This window comes from Diuraphis noxia, unplaced genomic scaffold (genome assembly GCF_037042655.1).
Source record: "Diuraphis noxia isolate RWA-SAM2 unplaced genomic scaffold, SU_Dnox_SAM2 contig0005, whole genome shotgun sequence".
Lineage (NCBI taxonomy): Eukaryota > Metazoa > Arthropoda > Insecta > Hemiptera > Aphididae > Diuraphis > Diuraphis noxia.
Genome location: NW_028301715.1, coordinates 24,248,846 through 24,270,646, shown reverse-complemented (window position 1 = coordinate 24,270,646; position 21,801 = coordinate 24,248,846). Strand labels below are relative to the sequence as shown.

At 25.5% G+C, this 21,801-nt stretch overlaps 1 long non-coding RNA gene across 1 annotated transcript in view; it reads right to left on the bottom strand.

The window, feature by feature from the left end:
• Positions 1 to 7,295: 7,295 nt before the first annotated feature.
• The window catches only part of LOC149055108 (uncharacterized), a 34,872-nt gene continuing 20,366 nt past the window's right edge, over positions 7,296 to 21,801 (bottom strand). Inside the window, exon 4 of the long non-coding RNA XR_016192094.1 lies at positions 7,296 to 7,758. This is a non-coding gene — a long non-coding RNA (uncharacterized LOC149055108). The remainder of the gene's footprint in view (positions 7,759 to 21,801) is intronic.

Here is a 21,801-nt window from a genome sequence, read left to right as displayed (position 1 = left end):
TACGTGTTTTATTATTTCATGTACAATATACATATATACTAGGGTAAAATGTTGCAAATTTATTTAAATTTAAATCTGTGAACTTTATGAAATAATGATGTAAGTAGAGATAGTTCATTACACCTAGAATACTTTTTGACAAGACATGATAACAAATACTCAATATTATATTCTGTTATTACACATTATAGCATATTTATTTGTATGCATATTAAATAAAACATTGGTACGAATGTATAAAATTGTGTTAATAGATAATTATTTTTTGAGAACATGTTTGTTCAATTTTATTTTCAGATTAAATGCTTTTTTTTATTAAAGTTGAAAACAATTTCATATATTATGCGCAAACTGCAAACATACAGTTATCTGTAGCGTGTTATATTGTTATATTAACATTTGAAAATCTAACTATGAATGGCATTGACACACTTCTATCTCAACCAAGTACCGTGCCATAAGGAATACATAAAAAAAACCACTGCTACAAAAGTTGAGAGGAGAGGTGGTCTAGAGTAGGGTGAGTGATTTTATATTTTTAATTTTAATAAATTCAAATATTGTATATATATATTACCTATATAAATAATTATATAATCATAATAAATAAATATCCTTCTTAAATCATTTGAAGAACAATTTTGTCTATACGTGTACTCGTATGTAAAAAACTGTAAATTTAGTTAAAAATGAGTATCGACTTACATTTTTTTTCACCGCTATTTTAGTTTTCTGGAAAACTACCGACACATTTCAAAACCATGTTTAAATGTTTATTCAATTTCTAATCCAACATTGTTACATGGTTTTATAATTATTTTACTGTCTAAAAGTAAACAGAGTTTAAGGTGCAGAGTGCAAACGTAATACATTGTAAAATCAGTTTATATATATGCCACATGGCAGCTATATCTATATAGTATATACCTATCAAAAATATTCAAAAATATCTACTAGTCACTACTCACTAGATATACGTTGTAAAAATGTATCTAGGTAAATATAAATACAAAATATTCTAAAACTAAAATTGTTTAAATATGTTCTCAAATATGAAAACGCAAAAAGAAAACAATATTTACCAGAACATCTCTTAGAAATCCTAGAACCTCGCAAAAATGAACAACAAACTTAATGTTAATAACCAATATCGTTGAAATAAATGAATAATAAATTGAATTTATTGAATTTATTTTTGTACACCTAACTTTTAAGTGACAAGTGTTCACATTTCAATTTTTTTTCTGTTACCTTCCCTCATCTAATTTTAAAGTTTTTATACTTCACTGACAATATTGTTTACGTATATACCCTATTAGTTACTACAGGACGTGAATCTTTTATTAGTCAATGAGTACCTATTTAGTAGTTAAATATCACTTCCTATGTTAATTATTTTAAATATCTTCTTTGTGTGTACAACTTTAAAAAAGCGGGTAAGTGGATGTCGCTCTGCTGTACATTAGGGGGTGGGGTGGACATCTGACTAGGGTAGGTTAAATTTGAATGCAACGATAGGTATCATTGTTTACGAAAAACGATTCTGAACGGAGATGATTTGTCATATGCAGTCTAGGATAATATATTATATTTAAATAAATATTGTCATACATTCTATTTTGAAACAAATATTTTATTTTTCAATTAGGACGCATTTTGCATAAGGCATGGTTAATCAATTAGTGTAGTTATCATGTAGTTATCATAATTCATAATACCTTATATTATCATAGATATATATACCTGGTTTGAGGATAAATCGTTATCATTAGCGATTTCATAAAAATTTTAAACTCAAACGCTCAAAACATTTTTCCTATAATGACGCTTTAAATTTTCTCTATAGCTATTTGAAGCAAAACTTATGGAAAACTTAGTGTTGAATTTTATAACCTTAGATAAAAATACAAACAATATTATGAATTTTGAACTACAAAATAATTCGCAAATATTCATGGTTTTAACGAATTTTTGTCAATATTTGAAATTCAAATGCTTATAAAAATTTAATTTGCATTTCCGGTGGACATTTTTTTGTGATAAAGATTGAAATTATATTGTCGAAAACTGATTTTGCGTAAAACTTCCCGTTTTTCTGTCATTTTTTTTGTTTTTCTCGATTTTTTTGAAAACTGTTGGAAAATGTTTACTTTTGACCTCTATGACAAAAAAAAAGAAAAAAAAAAAAAAAAAACGCTTTTCATTGTAAAATCAATACATTCAACACTTCGTTCAGAATCTAAAAAGGGAAAATTCTTTCGATTTAATAAATAAATATCAACTATTAAATAATAATTTATGAGGTCAGGTAAAATTTGATATAATGCTTTTATACCTACACAATATATGGCTAAATTATGATCATTTGTGCCAAATTACAAATAACTATAAATATTATGTAATGGCTATTTTTGACAATGTTGAGAATGCCTTGAAGTTTCACTTGACCGTGTTCACTGACGGTCGACCACATTTCGTTTTAAAAGAACATTCCGCATCAGATTGCTGTTATTGGCACACCATTATATTCACATTGTATTCCATTAAATCCTTAGTACTTATTCCATTTTTTTTTTTTTTTTTTTTTAAATTATTTTACATTTTTATTTTGTGTTCATCAAAAAACGTTAATTTATGGTATCTATATTATAAAAGGACATAATAATATCAATCCCGTGATTCTAATCCAAATATCTCAATTTCTCAATACGAATTCGTGCTTATATATAGCCACTTCCATTATATAACACGAGGTATCCTATTGGATGGGCACTGCTACAGGACAGTTTAATTATGCAATTGACATTTCGTATTTTAACAACAGTAGTCACTAGTTAGTAATACAATCAATTTAAAACTGTATTCAATAGGTGTATTTATTTTGGTCTTTGCTCACTTTCATAAAAGTTATTATTTTGCTTGGCCATTTGCAATAATGGTACTTACTTCTGATAGATATATTGTAATTCTAATCACGGATACACAATTGTTTATTTATACGCTAACCAACCGTTAATTATAACTTATAACTCCGTGTTTTAACTGTACAAAGTAGAATAGTTTAATAAAATTATATAAAAATAAACACATTATTAAACATGAACACTGCAGAACACTATATACGCCAATATATTATTATATACTATGTTTCAAACATATTATACAATATTTTGTTATATTATTTATTAATATAAACTTATTTTTTATTTGTATTTATATGTTATATAATTTTTAAGTAATAATAACGTCATTGTCGTGGTAAGGTGTGATTATTAATTATTATACCTAATACTTTCAATATTTAATATTGAAACAGTTTCAAAGATAAATGTTCCGTTTTAAAAATAAATAAAATTCAGGTTTTAAAAAGATATTTTTAATACATGGTTAAAAAATCATTGCTAAAAATATCTTATGAACAATGACCAGTGGTCCGGTTTTGTAATTTTATACTTCAAACGTGTACCATTAAAGAATGCGGTCAAAAAGGAATGGATACATAGGGATTTAACACAAAATATTAGGTTAAAAAAATTGAGATAAAATTTCCAGTGTATCATCTTTAGTGCATCAATAAAACTAACCTAATAGATTAGTAAGGTGCATTATTTTTTTCCCTAATCAGTTATCAATAATAGCTTGCATGGCAATAACTTAACAATGTTTATTTTATGCGGTTAACCGGTCTTTAAAAAAAAAAAAAAATTGTAAACGACCCAATAAAACTCCTCCCTTGTATTCATTTATAATAAAGAACAACTCTTTTCAACATGAATTTCGCGCCAGTTGCGTTTAGCTTTGGATTAGAAATAGATTGCTGCACAATAATTACAGAATAATAGTAATATTAATCATAAAATAATAAATATACTATGGAAATTTATTGAAAATCAATTATATAATATTTATTGTTGATATTAAAATGTAGATATCTGCTAACAAATAAAAGAAACATTGATTAAAAAGGCAAATGTTTATAATCTTAATCAACAGTCATATGGTTAGCTTCCAAAATATTAAATTGTTTCTTTAATCATAAAGTTTTTTACAGACTGCTCATAGATAAACACAAACAAATATTAAATGTCTGTAGTAAAAATATTCTTTAAATTAATTGTTTAGACTAATCATGGATTTTTTTTATTGTTTTAAAAACATTTTAAAAGAAATATATAAATTAAATGAATACCATGATTAATTTCTAGTAAGTACTTATAATTATATTGCAAATAATAAAGGTAAATGTCTCCATGAAATACCTATTTAGGTTCTTACAATACCTGCTACAGCCTACATCAGTATTTCAAATTAAAATTGTATTGCTCATAGCTCATTTTATTAATTAAAATTTTTTTTTATCAGAATATTAATTAAAGTAAGTACTCTTAAGCAAAATATTTGTTTTATGTATTTCTTGTTAATATTATAAGAAATAGCATAAAATAATCAAAATATAGTTCTTGAATACTAGCTTCTGGTAGAATCCGCAACTGAGCGGTTTGCGTTATTTAAACGGGTCAAAGACCTGAGTAGTACCAGAGAGAGAAAGTGAATCGGTACCCATTTGACAAAGACACGCGTTCAATTTATTTACACACGTGCACGTGTGCTGACATACGTTAGGTACACCTATAGCCACCCCTAATCTAAAGTATATTATGGATAATCATTAAAATTTAAACAATCCATCCTTTAAAATAAAATATAAATTAACCAATCAGTCCAATATTTATATCTTAAAGGAGTTAAACGAATGTTGTTGGATTTTTTTTAACTCACAATACTTCCATAACCTTTCGTATATAAAGTCAACGAACTGTTAAAATATTATTTTGAAATATTTTTCAAGGTTTGAATTTAGACATATGTTTTAGAGATCGCATTAGTTCATTACAATAAATAAATTATTGATTCAGTACCCCAAACCTATATCTGACCTTAGATGTTTCTGAATTAAAAAAAATTACTTAATAATTTGTATATGTATAAAAAACAAATATAAGGTAATATATATTATATATAAATTATATATATATATATGTAATATTAATATAGAGAAGGTTAGTAACCTTTTTTATTAGGTATATAGTTACATTTTTTTAAATTAGCATGTTTTTGACAGCTAGTTTCAATGAACATCGTATTTGCGGAGAAAGTAATACTTCTAGCAAAAATCTGTTATATGTTGTGTGGGTCTGGTTTTCCCCTCCTGACTGAATTTACAATCCAAAATCTAGTATCAGTGGTTCCTTAAGCCGGTTTTCAAATATATATATTTTTTTTTTGTGAGCAAACTTATAGTTAACAATTTACGTAAAACTTAATGTAACTAATAATGGTATACAGGGTGATCCATTTAAGTGGGTACACTAATTATCTCGAAAAGTATTAACTTTTTTCAACCTTATATTTATTGGTGAAACCACTATCAACTTTTGATTTTAAAATGGTATCATATAATAAAAATATCATGAATATTAATAAAACTATTTTTAGTATGAATCTACAAGTTAACATTTTTATTTTTCGTTGATTGGTTTGCGAGATACAGCTCCTCGAATTATTGGTGGTTGAAGGAGGTTTTATAGTAAGTCGTTAAATACGGCATTGTTTATACAATTTATTCATTTGTAAAGTGTAGGAGCAATAACTGATCAATTCGATACTGTTCGACCTAATAAGTAACAATATTGATAACTGTTCTAGTCGATATGTTAATAAATGATTAGGTTCAAAGTACAATAGTAATTTTTAATTAATTGTTATTTATTTTGTTTACTTTGGATTCAACGATATCGAATTTATCACTAGCTCTTGGTCTTTAAAATTATTGGAAAAACAGTAAAAAATTTGAGGAGCTGTATCTTGCAAACCAATCAACGAAAAATAAAAATGTTAACATGTGAATTCATGAAAAAAAATGGTTTTATTAATTCGTGATATTTTAGTAAATCAAAAGTTGATAGTGGTTTCACTAATAAATATAAGGGTGAAAAAAATTAAAATATTATACGGTTTTAGAAAACATAAACCTAAAAGTTTAAAAAAAAAGTTAATACTTTTCGATATAATTAGTGCACCCACTTAAATGGATCATCCTGTATAGGTATGATATATGATACACATTATAAAATTAATATATTCTGAAATGAATTAACATTGATAAAGTATTTAATTCCCCAACTATCATAAACGAGATTATCATCTATAGATCCTTTAGAAGGGACTTGGTAGGTACTACCTGCTCATATTTTAACTCTCGACAAAATATCTTATGCTATATATAGGATTAAAATACTTAACATTCCGCATAATATATAATTACATAACTATAAGTAGCTTATATATTATATATACATAAAATTTAATATTTTGATAAATTAAATATTATTTAAATTATTTTTATTTAGTCTATTCATAATAATTCTATGTTATATAACTGTAAAAATTATTACACGACTATTTTTTTTTTACCTAAGTGTATTTATAAAAACGTTAACTTTATGAGATAGTTCCTAGAAAATATTTTAAAATGATCATGTTCAATCATAATATCTATATATAAACAAAATATCAATTATTGATTAATTTTGGTTACCATCGTGGTCAAGGTTAATTATATTTGTTTAGTAATGTGAAGCACCTACATAGTTTTTTCAATAGATCTAAGTTAATAATACAAATACCAATTATTAAGAACATTATTCCCATAACCTGCGCAACACATTGTGATCTTTAGATTATACCTAATCTTTCTGAACATTCCTTATTTAAACAAGATCTACATAACAAACAAGGTTTAGGTAATATCCGTATTTCCTCTGGACGATTATCAGATCCATAGGTATTGCGTGACAATCCAACCATCGTGCAGCAACTGTATGCAACCAAACTAATCGCATTACTATATGATTTTAGCATGTGACTAAAAACTTTTAATGTACTTATAGGAGGTTTTTTCTTTTTTGAAAATATCAAACGAATGATAATTTAAATAGCATTATAGTGGTCAAGTTGGATGTCTGGTTCCATTCAGTGTGTCACTGTGTCTAATGATGAACTGGTTTTTTTTTTTTTTACCAAGCGGTCAGTGACCTCAAACACTAGAGGCGATAGCACCTTTTCCTTGCTGAAAGACAGTCAATTTGAAGCGAACTCTACTACTACAGCACTGACAAGTACTACCTATAAGTTTAAAAAAATTAATTAAAATCAATATTTGCTTTGGCTTGATACCATAAAAAAATGATAACACATCGCTCGCATATAATTTACGTTTAATAAGGATACTAATATATTATTTTTTTTTTTTTTATTGGTCTTGAAATTTATACAATTTCTGCTTCGACTACTAGGCCATTAGCATATCACTATAAACATTAAACATAAATAAATTATACATATAATAAGGAACAGAGCAAAGAAATAAGATAAAAAACAAAAAAATAAAAAAAAGTACAAGAGAAATAATTAGAATTAATTTGTTTGGTATTTTATACATTGAAAGGTTGGCTAAAGTAGTTTGAGTAACTTGGTGGTTTTGAAGAATTCAATGGTGTTGGTTTCATCGTCAGGATTTGGGCCTAGGCTTGTTCCAATTTGATGGCTTATATTGAGATCCTTTCTTTGTTTGATGTACGTTCTGCATTATTCAAAAATGTGTTTAATTGTGATTATTGTGTCACATGATTGACAATTGGTGGGTCACTTTTTGTCATTAGGTACTCATGGGTTAGTCTGGTGTGTCCGATTCTGGCCCTGAATAATATACTATTTATTGTATCATTAAGAGGTATTTTGTTTTTTTTTTTTTAATATTTTTGGTATAATAAATGTCAATTGGCATTAATTAACACAAATATATAAAATAAAGGTATAGATAATATATAATACTTCATTAATTTAGTAATTAATATAATAACAATTCTATACAGAATAATACTTAAGACTAAACATGGGTTTTTAAACTTATAATATTTGTAGATATCTTAAAATATATTCATAATAAGTATTTATGTTAAATAAGTTTACAAAATTTGAATAAGAGAGAAGATCCCCCCATTTGTACAAGCTGTGGCACACAGCTCACAATCAAGCACATCATAACTGATTGCCTCTCATACGAAACGGATAGACGGGAAGCAGGCATCTCAAACATCCTGTCAGAAGCCCTCCACCCAGACAATATAAGACAAATAATAACCTTTATTACTAAGTCTTACCTTATCAATAGAATTTAATATGTAACTTATTGTAAATAATTTAGAGTTAAACCCATTATTGCCAATGGCCATAGTTGCCGAGGCTTAATTAAAATAAAAAAATTAAAAAAAGTGGGAAAGTGGGTATCGCTCTGCTGTACATTAGGTGGTGGGGTGGACCTCTGATTAGGGTAGGTTAGATTTGAATGCAATGATAGGTACCATTGTATACGAAAAACGATTCTGAACGAAGATGATTTGTCAAGATAGGATATATTATATTTAAATATTGTTAAATATTCTATTTTGAAACAAATATTTTATTTTTCAATTAAGACGCATTTTGCATAAGGCATGGTTAATCAATTTTTCCAAAAACATAGCATGACATAGTTATCATAATTCATAATAGTATACAGACTTATACAGTCGAGTCGCGATAACTCGAACCTCGATTAGTCGAAAAACTTGACAACTCGATTTTTTTTTTATTCCCCTAGAAAATTCTTCTTCTATTAATTAGTTAGATATCTCGAATAATATATCTCGAAGCGAAATTTTATCCCCTTTCAGCTTCGAGTTATCGCGACTCGACTGTATTATCATAGATATACATATACCTGGTTTGAGGATAAATCGTTATCATTACACGATTTCATAAAAATTTACAACTCAAACGCTCAAAACATTTTTCCTATAATAACGCTTCAAATTTTCTCTATAGCTATTTGAAGCAAAACTTATGGAGAACTTAGTGTTGAATTTTATAATCTTAAATATAAATACAAATAATATTATGAATTTTGAACTACAAAATAATTCGCAAATATTCATGGTTTTGACAATATTTGAAATTTAAATGCTAATAAAAATTTAATTTGAATTTCCGGTGGACATTTTTTTTGTGATAAAGATTGACAAATTTGTAAGGAATCTTGTATTCAATTTTCAAATCTTAGATTTAAAAAGAAAATTGTTCATGAATTTCTAGCTTAAAACAATTTGCGAATTTTAGTGATGTTTACGTATTTTGTCAAAATTCAAAATTTGAATGCTTAAAAAAAAATTTACGATTTTTATTTTTATTTTAGCTACAATATGAACAACTCATAAGGAATCTTGTATTAAATTTTAAAGTTTTTTGAATTTTGAAAATTAAACTGTATATAGATATCACTAACATAAACATTTGGTGAAAATTTCAAGTATTTATAGTGATTAGTTTTTGAATTACAACCATATAAAAAAATCGATTTGGTCAAAAACTGGTTTTGCGTAAAAATTCCCGTTTTTCTGTCATTTTTTTTTTTGTTTTTCTCGATTTTTTTGAAAACTGTTGGAAAATGTTTACTTTTGACCTTTATAATGCACCAAAGACATTCACTTTTACATCGGAAACCACCCCCAAAGTTTGAAATCGAAGCATTATTTCGTCTAGTTTTGCTGTACACAGACACAAAAAAAAATAAAAAACAAGACAAAAAAAAATTACACATCATTGTAAAATCAATACATTCATCACTTCGTTCAGAATCTAAAAAAAAATTGAATTATACAATAACAGTGGCTTTTAAATCTTATATTTTTATTATAAAAATTTTGTTCAAATTCAAACTTATACTGTTGACATTCATTTAGTACTTAGACTAAACTCTAAAAAAATAGTTATAATTTATATTTGTTTTATTCTGTATGCCACATTATCGCTGAATACTAAAAATGCTGCAGCATGTATTTCATCAAATATCTAAATATATTTATCCAGCCTATACTTGCTATTAATAAATACATTTTTTCAACAAAAGATAATTTTTGTACTTACAAGATTTAATTTAAATTAATAGTAACTATTGACTTTTGCATCATCGTATTACGTGATAAATTTTCAGATCAACTAGATTTCTTAATAGTTTTTTTTTTCTATGGTATCGCGGAGGACCGGAGAAGGAACTATGTTGCCAATACTTCTCCTATTTCTTAATAGTTTATAAAAATGTGAGACTGATAGTTAAATACATTTTCAAAATGTAGTATTAATAATAAAAATGTTATAACAATAAAAGTGAAAAATAACATATATTTTTCAAAATATTTGTATAATTCAACCGAAAAAAATATGGTCAAATATATGAAAGTATATTATGTGTTACGTGTAGGTATATATAATGTGTTTAGAGTTAGACACGTCGTAACATAGCTAGGAATATCATAGCAGTAAGTCGGGAAGTAGTTAATGGAATGAGAATCTTAGAGATATCGGATGGTACAGGTTTGAAATGGTTTGATACTTCGCTAGTGGCATTCAGTACCTACACCATAAAATAACATTCAATCCCAACTTAGATTTATGTAATACTGATTTTATATGAATTGAAAGTTTGAATTAATTTAATATAATGCGTAGCATGTAATATTGTCGGTTGTTAAGTTCTTTACATTTTGGATTAAAGTAAAAGTCCGAAATTAATCGTTTGGGAAGTATGATGTCTATATGTATATTATATTATTGTAATGCAAAATATTTAATATTTTTCTGTTGAAGTTTGGGGAAATGTTTGTTTCACTATTTCAAGTTTATTCTGTAGGGCTAATGACACTTAGTCCTAGATCCTTAAATAGCTCTATATGGCTATAAGTACCATCATAATATGCATCAAATCGGCATAAGCGGACTTAATGTATGTTTATAATTTTAAAATACTGATACTTTGATATACGTAAAATAGATCGAGAGAGAGGTCGTTTCCCAGCAATCTATCTGCTAAACTAGAGTAATATAAGAGGATCTGACTGGAATGTTACCATCATGCTATTACTATGAGTGTATATATAAATGATGCGCATTTATATAAATATAATTTAGGTGCAAATCTAAATTATTAGAATATTTAAAATTCTGAGCGGAGTAATTTTCATTATGGAAAACGGAGTTTTCAAATTATATGATTATATCATTTTAAAAATGAATAGCTTTTGAATAGTACTATAGAGACTTGAGCTTATCACTAAGTATATTTTTTATGTTAGGATTTTCTTAATATTTGGATCTTTTTGTGCTATTTATAAATTTAGTTCAATTACATTTACATACGTATAATTTTTTTTTTGAGACTAAAATATATGATTGAAATATGATCACAGTAAGGTTCCTCATAAGTTGTTCTTGCTAAAATAAGCTATATTAAAATTTTTTTTTAATAAGCTTAAAGTTCAAAATTTTACAAAATTCGTCAATAACATGAAAAGTTCAAAACTATTTTGTAGTAATGAATGTTTAAAACTTATAATTTTAATATCTAATAAGTATGAACAATTTAATACAAGAATGTTCATACATTTTTTTACTGTAGTTTAGAAAATAATAATTTTAAAGCCACGTCATTCTTTATAAGTGATTGAAGTTTAAATCTTGACGACATTGTATATCCAATCGGTCATAATAAATTAATAACGATTTGTCCTCAACCAATTTTTAATATTAGTCAAAAAGTAGGTACTTGTAGATATTGAAAGTCGAAACATTTCTCTATTCGTGATATTATTTAAATTATTATTTCACGTATAAAATTACTTTTGCAAAATTTTTAGAATTACTTTAAGCTATTTTCGGGCATTTAAAATGTTAATTTTCTTTCTTTAAATGGTAATCAATTACTCGACGACCAATCAATCGATCAATCGCTTGCAAATTTAAAACACGATTTTTTTTTAATTTTACTTATATAGCTATTCAAGACTATTGAAAATACATACTTTTTTTATAATCGTTTGAAGTTTAAAGTTAATATTTTGACAAAATTGGATATTCAAAATAGCTAATTATCTAGCTTATTTTTTTGTGCTTAAAAAAATAGTATATTCATAGGGCCTTGCAACACTTTCCATCACTAAGCAATTATTATGAATACACGATTAAATTTTCAAAATATTTTGATTAGTTTCAAACTATACTTATACAATAATACCACGAACCTTTTCACACCGTTCAAGTCATTCAACTGTACCTTTAACGGTATTGATTTATAAATTAATTAATAACACTAAAACAGATTTTAGAAATATAATAATAATAATTATTATTATTATATACGATTGTATTTTACTAAACATTAAAGTTAAATTAGTAGATTAGTCATTAAATTAGTTTAACCTGCTAGTCTCCTCTCAGATTAATTTTTCGTATGTAATTATTTATCATTGAATTAAAATATAAAATGTACACATTTATTACAGTGAACCTCTAAATGACGAGATATGATCGACAACTTCTATATAGCAGTAACTATTCCCCTGTCTAAAAAAAATATTTTTAACGTTTTTAGATAACGGTAACTTAGTACTACGTAGTTATATTATTTGTCATTATTCATGTAGCCTTTAGTAATAGAAATCTCAAAATTAGAGAATTATTTATTTAAAAAAATTAAATGATAATAATATAACACTGATAAAAATACGAATCCGTGATTTTTAGTTATTTGATAATTATTTTCATATTATGGAGCCTATTCAGGTACAAAATATGTACAACGTACAAAATTAATTATAATTATTATATTATTCATTATCATGTTAGTCTAGTTATTGTAGGGAGCTATAGAATACTTATACGACTATATTATGGTACTTTTAGTTGTAAAAATTATTTTTAATCGAGAACCAGTTAATGAAGAACTCCTTAAGTTGTTTTTTGTTAGTTTACTTTATTGCATCTTCAAGAAGAATCAACAACACTGGTTACATATACGATATACATATATTATTTGTATTACACCCGTGTATAATATGGTTGAATTACGTAGGTCTAGCCACATAACGCATTGGTATATATATATATAATAGGTACATTTTTGTAAGAGAATAAAATATTTTATAACAAAAAAATAAAAACATTAATTTGAATTGGTACAGATCTTTTGATATTTATATTTATATTAGTAATAGTAAAGGAAATATATTTTTTTAATATCCATCTTAGCTCGATTAAAAATAAGCATGAATAAATAAGTTCTTTATGCTATCATAATCCTATCCATAAATCGTATAGGTTTTAAAATATTTTCTTTAATAGATATGACCAAAAATAACCTAAAAAGTGTACCGCTAGTGTTCATGTGTGATAGAAAAGTATCTTAACTTATTTTAATATACCTATTACGCATGTGCAAGTCGTAAAATTAAATATTTGAGTGTTGCGTATTGCGTCCTCTTAAAATGAATATTGAATATTATGATATAAGCGACAACATGACATGATAATTTATTAGACATACCTACTCTGTATATAAATATTACAAATCATATTAATTTATATGATACAGCCGTAATAATAAAGCACTGGTTAGGCATACCTATTCTATAATATCATTGAAATCTAATAGACTATTTATTAATATTAATACCTTTATAAAAAATTAATATTATGTAATTTATAATATCATCTAATACTAATATAACATAACACAATGCCTAACCAAACAATTAAAAAATTAATTGAGTACACATTTTAACAATACTATGTATATGAAAAAATCTATTGTATTTTTCTTTTCATTGATTGTTGAAAATAAATATAAATATACTTAGTTACTCATTCATTTATTTGTGATGCACACTTTTCAAGGTGATAAATTACAAAACGTTACGTCAAACATCTTAACACCACACTTAGCTGCTTTATGATTTCTAAACGTCTACACAAAAAGAAAAAAAAAAGAAAATTACTTACTATTACTACGAATTACCAATTCGATTATTACCAAATTTGAAAATATTAAGTATAAGTATTTAATAAATGCTTTATTAATAAATTCAGCATATTATATTTATGCATTACAATTAATAATTATAAATACTTTTAACTAATAAAAGTGTTGATGTGTATCTAATTCATATGTATGTGTTCTATATTTGTTTTATTTTTATGATCTATATCTGATTTGTATGCTTTACGGCAGAGTGATTCATAAACTTTCATCTTTTATGTAAAAATATTAATAGGTTAAAAAGAGGGTAAGTCGTGGATGTCGCTCTGCTGTACAGTAGGTTACAAGTGGGTTACTGTAATGGATGGAATTAAATTTGAATCCAATGATATTATATCATTGTATACGAAAAACGATTCTGAGCGAAGACGGTTTATCTGTCTAGGATATATTATAGATAATTAAAAATTTTCAAATCTTAAATTTAAAAAGAAAATTTTTTATGAATTTCTAGTTTGAAATAATTTGCGAATTTTCGTGATTTTCGTAATTTTTACATATGTTGTCGAAGTTCAAACTTTGAATGATTGTAAAAAAAAAATTGTGACTACGCATTTTTTTTATTTTTTAATTGCTATTGTAAAAATATGATAGGAGCCATGTATTAAATTTTCAAATCTTAGATATAAAAGGAAATTTTTTATGAATTTCTAGCATAAAATAATTTATGAATTTTCGTGATTTTTACATATGTTGTCAAAATTTAAACTTTGAATGATTGTAAAAAAAAATTGTGGCTACGCATTTCTTTTATTTCTCAATTGCTATTGTAAAAATATGATAGCAGCCATGTATTAAATTTTCAAATTTTAGATATAAAAGGAAATTTTTTATGAATTTCTAGCATAAAATAATTTATGAATTTTCGTGATTTTCGTGATTTTTACGTATGTTGTCAAAATTCAAACTTTGAATGCTTGTAAAAAAATTGTAACAATGAATTTATTTTATTTTTCAACTGCTATTGTTAAAATGTGTAAGAAGCCTTTTATTAAATTTTCTAGCTTTTCTACTGAACAAACACATTTTTATCGATATTTATAAAAAAAAAAACTAAAAAAGTTGAAAAATTAAAATGTCAGTAAACAGCTCAAAAAAATCTAAATATTTTTAAAATTTTATCAAATATAGAAAATGCCTATATAAACATTTAGCGGAACTTTCAAGTATCTGCGGTCATTTGTTTTAGACTTTTAGAGTTACACCAAAATAAGAAAATCGTTAAATGTGAAATCCAGTGAAAATCCAATTTTGTAAAAATTTAAAAATCAAATAATCATAAAAATTTAATTTGAATTTTCAGTGGACTTTTTATTTGTGATAAAGATTGACAAACTTGTAAGGAACCTTGTATCAAATTTTCAAATCTTAGAATTAAAAAGAAAAACTTTTATGAATTTCTATCTAAGATAATTTGGACATTGCCGTAATTTTTACGTATTTAGTCAAAATTTGAACTTTAAATGCTTTTAAAAAAAAATCGTGCCTATGTATTTTTAATATTTTTTAACTGCTATTGTTAAAATGTGTTAGAAGCCTTGTATTAAATTTTCAAGCTTTTCTACACATCAAATAAATTTTTATCGATATTTATAGAAAAAAAAACTAAAAAAGTTAAAAAATTAAAATGTCAGTAAACAGTTCAAAACAAATCTAAATATTTTGAAAATTTTATCAAATCTATAAAATGCCTACATAAACATTCAGTCAAAATTTCAAGTATCTGTGGTCATTTGTTTTAGAGTTACACCAAAATAAGGAAATCGCTAAAAGTAAAAATCCAATGCTGTAAAAATTTAAATTTCAAATGCTCATAAAAATTTAATTTGAATTTCCGTTGGACTTTTTATTTGTGAGTAAGATTGAAAAACTTGTAAGGAATCTTGTATTAAATTTTTAAATCCTAGATTTTAATAATAAAATTTCTTATGAATTTCTAGCTTAAAATAATTTGTGAATTTACGTGATTTTTACGTATTTCGTCAAAATTCAAACTTTAAATGCTTGTAAAAAAAATTGTGAATATGTATTTCTTTTATTTTTCAACTGCTATTGTAAAAATATGTTAAGAGCCTTGTATTAAATTTTCAAGCTTTTCTGCCTAACAAATAAATTTTTATCAATATTAATTTTAAAAAAAACTAATAATTATCGAAAATTTCAAATGCCTATGAATAGTTCAACTTAAGTCAAAAATTGCATAGTGGATAAAGTGTACTTATATAAACAGTTGGTGAAAATGTCATGTATCTATGGTCATTTGTTTTAAAGTTACATCAAAAACCAAAATCGATTATGTCGAAAAATGAGTGTGCGTAAAATTTCCCGTTTTTCCCTAAATTTTTAGTTTGTTTTTATCGATTATGTTAAAAATTACAAGGAATATTTGGCTTTTGACAACACACAGAGTACCAACTATGATTCCATTTCCTACCAGGAAAGTTGCTCAAGTAAAAAATTAAAGCATTATACTGTCCCGAAAAGTAATGACAAACTTTTAAAAATAATATAAAAATATTCCAAAACGCAAAAAAAAAAGCGGGTACTTGGATGTCACTTTGCTGTTAGGTAGATTACAAATGGGTTAGGTACTGTAATGGATGGAATTAAATTTGAATCCAATGATATTATATCATTGTATACGAAAAACAATTCTGAGCGCAGACGGTTTATTTGTCTAGGATATATCATAGATTATTAAACATTTTCAAATCTTAGATTTAAAAAGAAAATTTTTTATGAATTTCTAGCTTAAAATAATTTGCAAATTTTCGTGATTTTTACATTTGTTGTCAAAATTAAAATTTGAATGCTTGTAAAAAAAAATTGTGACTATGTATTTCTTTTATTTTTCAACTGCTATGGTAAAAATGTTTTAGGAGCCTTGTATTAAATATTCAAATCATAGATATAAAAGGAAAAACTTTTATGAATTTCTATCTATAAGATAATTTGAACATTTTTACGTATTTAGTCAAACTTTGAACTTTAAATGCTCATTAAAAAAAATCGTGCCTATGTATTATTAATATTTTTCAACTGCTATCGTTACAATATGTTAGAAGCCTGGTATTAAATTTTCAAGCTTTTCTACCCAACAAATACATTTTTATCGATATTAATTTTAAAAAAAAACTAATAATGATCAAAAATTGCATATGCCTATAAATAGTTCAACATTAGTCGAAAATTTTTGAAAATTGCATAGTGGATAAAGTATACTTATATAAACAGTTGGTGAAAATGTCATGTATCTATGGTCATTTGTTTTAAAGTTACATCAAAAACCAAAATCGATTATGTCGAAAAATGAGTGTGCGTAAAATTTCCCGTTTTTCCCTAAATTTTTAGTTTGTTTTTATCGATTATTTAGTAAAGTATTAAGAATTTTTAACTTTTGACCCCCCAAAGTACCAAATAGATTCACTTTGTGATCGAACGAGGTACTGAAGTCAAAAATCGAAGCACTTTTACTGCCCGAAAATGTGATGACAGACACAAAAAAAAAACATCATGGTAAAATCAATACATTCATCGCTCCGCTCAGAATCTAAAATTTCATTGAATTATAATTTTTACGGTCACTTATCAAATGTACCAAAATCCATGTACCGAATCTCCCTAAAACTTAGGTTATGTTAGTAATCTCCTATTCCAGATTTTAATAAATATTTTCAGCGATATTTCAACCAAAGATACATAATGTGGGTATAAATATTTTCGTAAATATATTAAAGGTATTTTCTTATCTGTACCGAATGGCTAAAATACATTCTGTCCTATGCTTCAATAAGTATATTTAAATTGTGTTACTACTAACACGGCACAAAAATGTAGATCGGCGCCACTAATTCGGCATGGTAGGTTATTCTCATAAAAATAATAGATAAAAAAAGAATTGATTACTGATCACCACGCAAGTAGTCTCCTGGTCACAATAGTTTTATAAAATTAATAATTACAGTATATTTTATGAAACATATTAAAATATAAATTGAATATTTAAATAATACAATATCTTAAAATATATAAATTGATTATCTTTTTAAGTTGCAAAACATTGAAATAAATTCTTATGTAAGTCAGAAATCTGAAATGATTAATAAAAAGAACAACATTCAACCATAAGCCCAATGAAAAGTTTCTTGCATAAAACTTAATAACTTAATAATACAAACTAAATTTATCCTTTAAAACTTAATTAATGATTAATTTGTGTGGCTTTATCACCAGACATTGTTATTTAATTTAATCACATTTAACTGTGATTAAAAGCTAAATCAGTGAAGACAAACTGAAGAATAAAATATATCTAATCTATAAACACATGGTACCAAATACATAAAAATTACTCGTATTTATGTATATACTCTTACTGAAGGTATAATGTAATAAATGAACATGGCGTATAGAAATTAAATTAGAAAAAAATGAATAGCCTACGGGAAAGGCAATAAGTAGATACTGTTGAGAAAGCAGACAACCTAATCATGATTTTAAGACTGTAAACTATATATATCTGTAACAGCTATAGATAAAAAAGACCGAAAATATGTTTATGAATAATATTATTTAAACAACTATTTTATTATAGATGCCTAAATGTAAATTTACTTTATTTCACACTGACTTTTTTTATAAATACTCATCAAAACATCGTAATTAAATTTTCCTAAATGTCAACTATATTGTAGTATACCTAACACATTATTGAAAAGTAAATTACCAAATAGAAAATAAATAATTTAAACATAGGTATTATTATCTATATATCATAATATATCAGCCTTTTATGACTTTCCCTAAAATAATAAAATAGAAAATGTAATAAATTATACATTGTAGCAAACAATCTTATTACCTCATCTAGCTGTGTACCGTACCTGCAGTAAAGTATGGATCGGTAACATTAATTTACGGTGGAAAATTGACACTGAAATTGTATACAAAAATATTTGAAACTAGGCAATTCAAGATAAGTAAAATATACCTTTTTGTCCAGAATGTGTATATTGATGAAATTATTGTAAAATGTTTAAACTATCTTATTTTTAATTATTTATTTACATTTATACCTACCTATATTAGGTACTTTATATCCTCTCGAAGTAAATAAATAAAAATAAATAGATAAATAACAAATAATAAAAACTATTTTGATTTACAAAAAAAAAATCAAATTATAATATGTGATCCAACACTACTATTTAAAAAAATATTACTGGGATAAGATTTGTAGATTACTGCAGTAAAACAGTTTGATTTGCCTACCATGTTTAAAAAATAAATTCAGTATAAAAGACGAACTGAAAAAAAAATGTAGCTTGCACGTATAATTATGGTCGAAATCTCAAAAACTTACTTGACTAAATTTATCCAATGAAAAAAAAAATTCTTATATAAATAATTTTAAAATATTTTCCTTTTTTTAGACGAAGAAATTATAGACGTTTTTGATAATTTTTTAATAAACCCTGCTAACTTGTATTATCATTGTAATTGTAAAATTATTTTATAAACAAAATGTATATGACTAAAACCTAAGCACTATACAGTACTCTTCTCCGAGGACGTAAAAAAATTGCAAAATTTGCAATACATAGATTTTGTAAATAAACAAATTAAAAAAATACATTTAAACAAATTCATTATCAATTATTTAAAATACTGAACCCGCCTATACCAATCAACTCTTTATGAAATATAAAATCAAAAAAAATACTCAATATATTTTAAATTGTACCGCAAGGTGCAGTTACAGTTCCCCTCCTATTTAACATATATGCAACCTTCTTCCCTCCATAATCTTGTTGGTGACTTTGCCGATGATAAAACTATCTTGGCCTCTAGTTCTGATCCTCATATAGCCACCAACTATGTTCAGTACCACCTACACCTTCTCCAAGCATAGTATAAGGAATGGGGTGTTAAAATGAACGAATCTAAATCGATCTATTGTACTTTTACGCTCCGGCAAAGAGTATGACAGACCCTCCTCCTTATAACAAATAACCCCTTCCTTGGAGTCAACATTGACCGTCGACTTACCTGGTCAGCTCACATTAAAAATAAAGCTCGAACACTTAACGATCGTTTTCGACTTCTTCGACCGCTCCTAACTTCTAAAAATATTAAACTGCCTACTAAATTACTGCTGTATAAACTACTCATCAGACCCATTTTGGTCCTACGGTTTGCAACTTTAGGGCTCAGCCAAAGTATAAAATACAAACCGTATACAAAGGTTTCAATCCAAAGTCTTTCGCGTCATCTCTAAAGCTCTCTTCTATGTTTCAAATAATTCCCTCCATTCTGACTTCAATTCTACCTACCGTCATTGTCCACTGAGCTAGCCAAGCTCCACTATAAACGATTCAATAATAAGCTAACACATCATTTTAATCCTCTTATCGTCAAACCATCATCTGATCATCTGCAACTATTCCAAGAAATCCCCACAACAGACTATAAAAAGACAATAGTGTCGTGACCTGCTTAATATATAATAGTATAATACCTAAAAAAAAAAATTGTATCACTACAACTATGAACTTTGTTATCTACTTATAACTATTATGTATTATTAATTATTATGTATTCAATGTAATACCATTATTATTATTATTATTATTATTATTATTATTATTTTAGGATTGAAACCTTAAATTAATATTCATGTTGAAGTACCTCCGATGGGAGGCCTCTTCACTCAGTCTCTTCTGTCTGTTTTGTACTATTTAATCAATTAAGCTTATTGTTTAGCAATGTATAATAGATAGCATAATATAGAATTTTATTGAAAAAAAAATATATTTTTTAAATTTTCATGTATGTACGTCAATTCAACAGTAATAAGTAACTATATGCTCAAAAATTGAAAACATTTCTTTTTTAATATTGTAATATATATAAATAATATTTTTCATTCTTGAATCATCAATTTTAAGTAGTATTATTACTTATACCTATATGTACATTTCATCTCTTGTAAAGGGATTTTTTTTTTTAAATGTTTTATTCAATCTGTTACAAAAAAGAATAATAAGAACAATTAAAGAGATTTAAATTTTAAATAATATTAATCATTATAATAATGAATACTAATACTTTGAATAATGTAATTCTTATTTGTGCTCCTTATTATATATCAACTTTTAATTTAACAAAATGAACAGATCATAATTTAGAAAGAAACATAAATAGAGGTAATTTTCCAAATAATAAATTAAGAGTCTGTGAATAAAAAATAAAAATAGGCCCACCCTAATTTTTATACATTGATAATCCGGCCTTCAACAGAATTTATGTCAAGGCTACACATTGCCTGAATGTTATTAATATAATACTAATAATTTAGAATCCAATATGAAGTATGAACGCATTCAATTATTACAATAAAATAATTTTCCAAGGTTAGCTTGATTGATGAGGTGAGCTTTGTACTTAATATTGGGATTATTTGTAGATTTTATTATTAAAAATGTACTATAGTTATTCAAGATTTAAATTTTCAAACAATTTTTACTTAGGTGACCCAACTATAAAAATAATTAATTTAATAATTTTTCTCAATAAAAAAGTCTTTAGGAATATATTATTTCAATGTCAACATCGTCTTTTACTGATAGCCTAATCCCAATATTGAGATTGGTGTATAAACTATGAATACTTTTTATGTAACGACAACTGACAAGGGCGTAATATTGTACGTCTATTAATATTATATCATATTTTGAAACAAAATACGGGCCAGGGTCAGTGAATTTTAAAATCTAGGTCCGTTATTCAATATATATATACTATATAGGTATTCTATTATGTATAAGCCACAAATA